The following is a 6,398-nucleotide window of genomic DNA, read 5'->3' on the forward strand; positions in this document are numbered from 1 at the left end:
TGCCACCATGAACATACCATCATTTAGTGACTAGCTAAAAAAGTAAAAATATGTTTAAAATTTATTATATGTATTATTAAGGAATCCATCATGTCATGATTGCAGAAGTTGCTGTGAGTTGCCAATCTAATCGACTAGGAAATTACGAGTACTCGGCTGCATGAACCGATTTCTGAAGACTTTTCCGGCAAGGTGGTGGCGGTGGGTGGCGGTGGGCGGTGGTGGTTGTAGGAGATAAGTGAAAATTTAAGTGAGTTTTAGTTAAGTGTGTTTTAATTAAGTGGGTTTTTGAAATTAAATTAAGTGGGTTTTCAATATTAAGTGGGTTTTTGAAATTAAATTAAGTGGGTTTTCAATATTAAGGTATTAGATAAAAATACCCTCATTCCTAGCCTTCTTAGGATAATCAAACTTCTTATTTGATATTTTCTCTAACCTTATATATATAAAGTCACACATAAAATTGTAACAAGTTAAAAAATACATAAAATCTGAATTTCAAATTAACTTTTAATTATAGTAATTCTTTGTATCCTAAGAACCAAAACTTTTAATTATTGCATTCCGACTTTCCGTGTATTCTCATGTCTCTCTTCTCTAACCCATACACACAACACCACGATAGCTTCCAACATGTAAATGCACACTCCTGATTTGGTAAAATCTTTAGATCCTCAAGTCCATCCCATCATTTATTTTATGCAAGTGCTATCCTAGAAGGCCTCCACCTTCCATGTGCTTTGATGTCTTCGTATATCGTACGCTATGGTATTGTGAAACATGGTGCAATTGGCTGATATACGCTATGGTATTGTGAAACATGGTGCAATTGGCCTCAAGGTCGGCTCAACCACTTTGATGGACTAAAATGATTTTTTTTAAAAGAGGTCTTGTTATAAAAAAAGTTATATTGCTTTTACTCCAAATAAATCAAAAATGTTGTCCTCATTTTTTTTACAAATATTTAAGTAATTCAGTTTAAACGCTGCTTAAATCATACATATTAATCCAAATCTCAAATTACAAATGTATAATTTTGTTTTGGAAATTGGAGGCTTTTGAAAGTGGGGGCTTAACGCCCTAGTTTTATCTCGATGTCCCTAGAAACGGCCCTGATTGGCCTTCTGGTTCAATATCAAGGGGGGCGTGTTAAACGAAACGATATTTAAGGGCGGTTTGGTAATCTCATGAGGTGGCCTGGAGGAGATTTTTAATAATAATTCATTAATTATTTATTAATAAGTTAGTCTTGTCCTAAATCCTATTTGTCTTGGTATTAAATTGTGTATTTGAATACGAATACTAGAATTAAGAGTGTTATATAAACCTTGGTTCAAATATATTTATTAAGTTTTTTTCGTGTGTCATTTTCTTAATAAAATAATTAGAAGATTAGTTTTTGTTTGTCAAATATTAATCAAGGCGTGTTCAATTAAATTGCTCCTAGGCTCCTAGCCCATCTCTTTATTACTTCCTGTTCATACAGCACGAAAAGGGACAGAGTCTAGAAAAGCATTATTGGTTTCTTTGTTTCGCAGTTCTTAATCGTTAAACGAGTTCTTATTCTCTGTTGATCGCAATTTGTTTGTGATTGTCATCGGCTCCTCTCTGTTATATGCAACAAGATGATAGAGATTTGGGATCTTTATAGTTTCAAGGTCGAAACCTGACTCAGTTTGGTTTTTCCACTGTGGTGGGTTTTTTCCTGAATTGGCTACGCAGGTCTAGAGCAACGAAATCAGTATAGACGGTTGACAACATATCTCAGGAAGGCTTACTCGAGTATTAGGAGCAATTCCAAACCTTGTTAAAAAAATTGCTAAACATGGTGAATTTGTGAAAAGGAATATGCATGAATTTGAAAGAATTGAATTTGAAATTGAAATTTGCATAAAGAAATTGAAATTTAAATAAATATGAATCTACCAAAAGAAATAGAATTTTGTATTGCATTTGGATGAAAAAGCAGTTATAAAAGAACTAAAATCCATTATAGTAGCTACCACCCACCGTTTCAACTGCTAGCGTTGACCTGTGCCACCACTTCCTTCGCCACAAGGCCCACAACTACCTATGGGGTGTCATGGTGGGGACGGTGGAAGCGGCAGAGGGGTGGCCGTGGTGATGGTGGTGATCCAGGTGATCAGGGAGGGGTTGCGAGTGGCACAATTGTGGTCTTCGGGTGAAGGAGGTGGTCGAGGCACCCGTGTTGGCGGGCAGTGGTGATATCGGCGAAATGTTGAATATCTATACATATGGGAATTCGAGTGACTTAATTCCAATATCAAAGCATGTTTCACTCCAAATACATTAATATTGGAATCCATGCATATTCCTATTCCAACAAGTTTTGCGAAACAAAAAAAGAAATGAACTGAAATTCTTATTCTTGCTGAATTTCACGAACTAAAGGCTCATATGTGATCGCAAGTAACCAGGTACAAATTTAAAATGATCTCACAATTTAAGAGCATTTTTAGCAGTTTCTCTAAAATTTTTGTGAGAGAAATCTCTAAAAACTTATAAAGGATTGTAAGTGGTTGTGGGTGAAGGAAATATAATATTTTAAAAAGATGAGTAAATTTTAAGGAAAACTGTACATCCTCTATTTATTTTTAATATATTTGAAAGTGATTATGAGTAGAGGGGAGTGAAAAAACAATTATAATGATGAAAAAATATTATTTAATTATATATTAGAGAAAAAATGTAGTGTTTTTTAGTATAATTATAGAGATAGAGATAGAGATAAAGAAGCTGATGCGAATGCCCTAAGGAAAGACTTAAAATGTCCTACGGTCTTGTCAAACGAATATCCGACTCATTAATAATTTAGGATTTATGAATTAAAAAATAAAATAATGTATGATTAAGCCATATATCCCCTCACATGAATAAATTGGAAGAAGAGAAATAATAAGGTGTGCTTGATCACATTTACAATAATTTACTATTGCACTTTTAAAGCGAGTAACAAGACGTTAAAGTATCTTTATAAATATATATACACACCTTTAAGGGGGTGTTACATACTTTTCACAAGCACCTTATATCAATTCTCATAAGTCACATTTAATATTCTCTATTGCTGTCTTACTATCTCACCTTCATGGCTGAACAAAATGACTTCAAAATCCCAATTCCTGAAAACAAATCAATAGATGAAGATTTTGACTACTCACAAAGAGGACAATGGCTTCGTGCCGCTGTCCTAGGAGCCAATGACGGTTTAGTTTCGGTTGCATCTCTAATGATGGGCGTTGGAGCCGTTAAACATGAGGTGAAAGCCATGGTTCTCTTTGGCTTTGCCGGTCTTGTTGCTGGAGCATGTAGTATGGCAATTGGAGAATTCGTGTCGGTGTCTTCTCAACTTGACATAGAGATATCTCACATGAAACGAACGGGAGCAAATACTAAAGAACGCGAGAGTACGGAACAGCTGCCAAACCCTATGCTCGCGGCTCTAGCATCAGCACTTGCATTTATGTTAGGTGCAATAGTGCCTTTACTTGCTGCTCTTTTCATAGTGAACCATAAACTGAGGCTGGCTGTGGTGGCGGCTGCAGTCACGGTTGCATTAGTGGTTTTCGGTTGGATTGGCGCTTTTTTAGGGAGGACCCCTGTGGTTGGGTCTTGTGTTCGAGTTCTCGTGGGCGGTTGGATGGCTATGGCTATTACCTTTGGGCTAACTAAGTTGATCGGTTCTAGCAGTTTGTGAGTACGTCTAGATGTCATTGTTGTTTAATTTCTTCTCATCTTATTGGATAAATTGGACTATAAAATTATGCATATTAAATTTGAGCATATATAAATTGAAAAAGAATAATTTGATTTAAAATTTAAATTGTTTCCTAATTATTCTCTCCATAATTTTTGTTACAACCAACGTTGCAAAAGTCGCTAGACGGACCCTAGGAGGCCGACTGAGAAGTTAGGTGTACTCGGAGTACTCAGGGAGTAATCGGAAATGATGAATATAAAGAAAATTAACTTTTGGATATTATATATATGTCAAAAACCATAAGTTTAATAATATTTATGACAAAATATGTGAATATCAATATAAATAAGATAAATACATTTTTAAATACTAAATTATTCTAAAATTTGCTAATCGTTAGTTATAAAAAGTAATATTCTTTTTTTAACATTATAGAAATATGAATTATGTTTTATTGTTTAAGTCAAAATATGCTCAAATTGACCGACTAGATGTGATTCTGGTAGAGGCTGGCCACTTTTTGATCGATTCTTAGGTAACTATGCGGAGTTAAAGAAACTCCCTCGACGTCATACCTAATACCTTGTAGTGAGTACCCGGCCTTGTAAACATACTTTTACAACATTGGTTACAACCTTCGTCTGAGCCAAAGATCGAGATGATGTATGTGAGTGTTACACGTCAGGTTACTTGGGTTAACCCGAAACCCAACCCTAATTATAATTCGGGTTTTTCAGGTTAACCCGATCTTAAGACTTTTCGTCCCTATATAACCTAATTCTAATTAGCTTGTTCGAGTATTTTAAACACCTGGCCTAGTTACATATTCATCAAATTAATATAGAAGTCATACTCTTAATGATGACAAAAAGGAGCTTGAATTTTCCTCTATGAAATAACACGTGACATCTAAAAATACATGATTGTTTAATTATCGGTTTCTTTATTTTAATTAAAAAAAGGTGAAAACTTTTATAAAGTATAAGTTTTCTTTTAACATGAATTAGGTACGTTGTTCAACTGAATAGATGATAAATACAAACAAGAAACGTGTAAATTGAGAAAAATGAGTGAAAACAAGTATGATCCAGTGATAGAAAATTGAGTGGTTAGTTTATGTGGGATGCAAATGTGAGATTACTATTTTAACCGATACAACATATAAAAGTAAATTTCAGTTGTAACAAATTGTGCAAGAATAGTAGCAATGCAATAATTAATTTTCATCAAATGTTGGTACGTAAATGGTGAAAAGCTCATAAGTAAGGGCATGCAGCACATTTATTAAAATAATGTTTATGAAGAAACACTAATTGACCCCGGGCAGATTACGGATAATCTGGGGGTTAAATAGATGTTTCCCACGAGGGGTTAGGTCCGGCAAAGATGGTTCTTCTAATGACCTGCAAAACAGACACCGTGAGCTCGTCACTGAGAAGGGGGGGTACCTCCTTGTGACCACCCTCCGGCGTGAGAATCAGACTAGATTGCTCTTGAATATAAGTGTATATTAAGAGATTGCTAGAAAAGATAAGATGTGATAAGGTAATGTAATGTGTCCATACAATTCCAAGGTGTTGGAGTATTTATAGCCGAAGGTAGGTTTCCAAGCAGGTACAGCCGGCTGAATAGTATTCCTGTTCTGCCAACTGTGGGCTACGCACGTGCCATGCTGGTGGTTGGTGGGTAGGCAGCGGCTGATAGTGACCAGGCCGGCTGTGTACTATTCCTGTTCCACCAACTGCAGGCTATGCACGTCCTCCGACAGGTTGGTGAGTAGGCAGCGGCTGATAGTGACATACAGTACAAGAGCGTGCTGCTCGTCATACTGTTGTCAGTGAGCTGTCGTATCTTTGGTCAGATCTTTTGTCCATACCTCGTCAGGTACAGTACAAAAGATCCTCCAGTATCGTACGGACTGGCTCATTTGTGCGGGAGTGTTCTCGGCTTTGTGCGGGAGTGTTCCCGGCTTGCTCACTCCTTCTTCAGGTGACATTACTGAATTATTTAAGAGTTAAGTGCCTTGTGCGTGTAGCCTTGCTGCGCGGGTAGCCTTCCCTGATGGCTAGTATCCGTTGCTGCGGGAACAGGCGGAGTACGTCGACCATTGGGAGGCTTTTCCTGCGGGAACAGCTTGCGTACTGCGCGTAAGGACGTCACGTCTCTGAGCATGGTGGGTCCTGCGGATCCAGTTGGTTTCTGCGCAGACGTCTCTTCAAGGTGAATCTTGCGAGTTTAGCCTTTGCGCAGACGTCCCTGTTGAAGGTGAGTCTTGCGGGTTCAACTGCGCAGACGTCCCTCTTTGAGGTGAGTCTTGCGGGTCCAACTGGGCTCTGCTGGGACCTACCTCTTCAGTTTATAACAGTTTTCTAGTAGTGGCAACTTTTTAAAGTTCATTGCGAGCTGAAATTAATAACACGGAATATTTATAAAAAAAAATGGAAGAAATGCACCTAGAATTAAAATGCACGAAACAAGTAGCAGATAAATTAAATTACAGTACATATGAACATGATTTGTTTCGTCAATCATCTCAACTACTCATAATTGGGATATGATAATTCTTTGTTTAAGTATAACTAGTCTTGTTAAGTATAAGTGTATAACCATGATTTGTTAATTACTAGTGTTGGCCATCTTCAACTAATTTAATAACTTCAAATCCTATTTGAGTCCT

The 6,398-nt window shown here is 36.8% G+C and overlaps 1 pseudogene across 1 annotated transcript; it reads left to right on the plus strand.

The window, feature by feature from the left end:
* Nucleotides 1–3,017: 3,017 nt before the first annotated feature.
* On the plus strand, nucleotides 3,018–4,454 carry LOC143614265 (vacuolar iron transporter homolog 4 pseudogene; annotated as a pseudogene). The gene is made up of 2 exons (XR_013150266.1): nucleotides 3,018–3,875; nucleotides 4,380–4,454. The product of XR_013150266.1 is annotated as a vacuolar iron transporter homolog 4 pseudogene (transcript).
* Nucleotides 4,455–6,398: the final 1,944 nt, after the last annotated feature.

This window comes from Bidens hawaiensis, unplaced genomic scaffold (genome assembly GCF_021521415.1).
Source record: "Bidens hawaiensis isolate Kalapana, Puna unplaced genomic scaffold, B.hawaiensis_p1.1 tig00039533_1, whole genome shotgun sequence".
In the NCBI taxonomy this organism is placed as follows: domain Eukaryota; kingdom Viridiplantae; phylum Streptophyta; class Magnoliopsida; order Asterales; family Asteraceae; genus Bidens; species Bidens hawaiensis.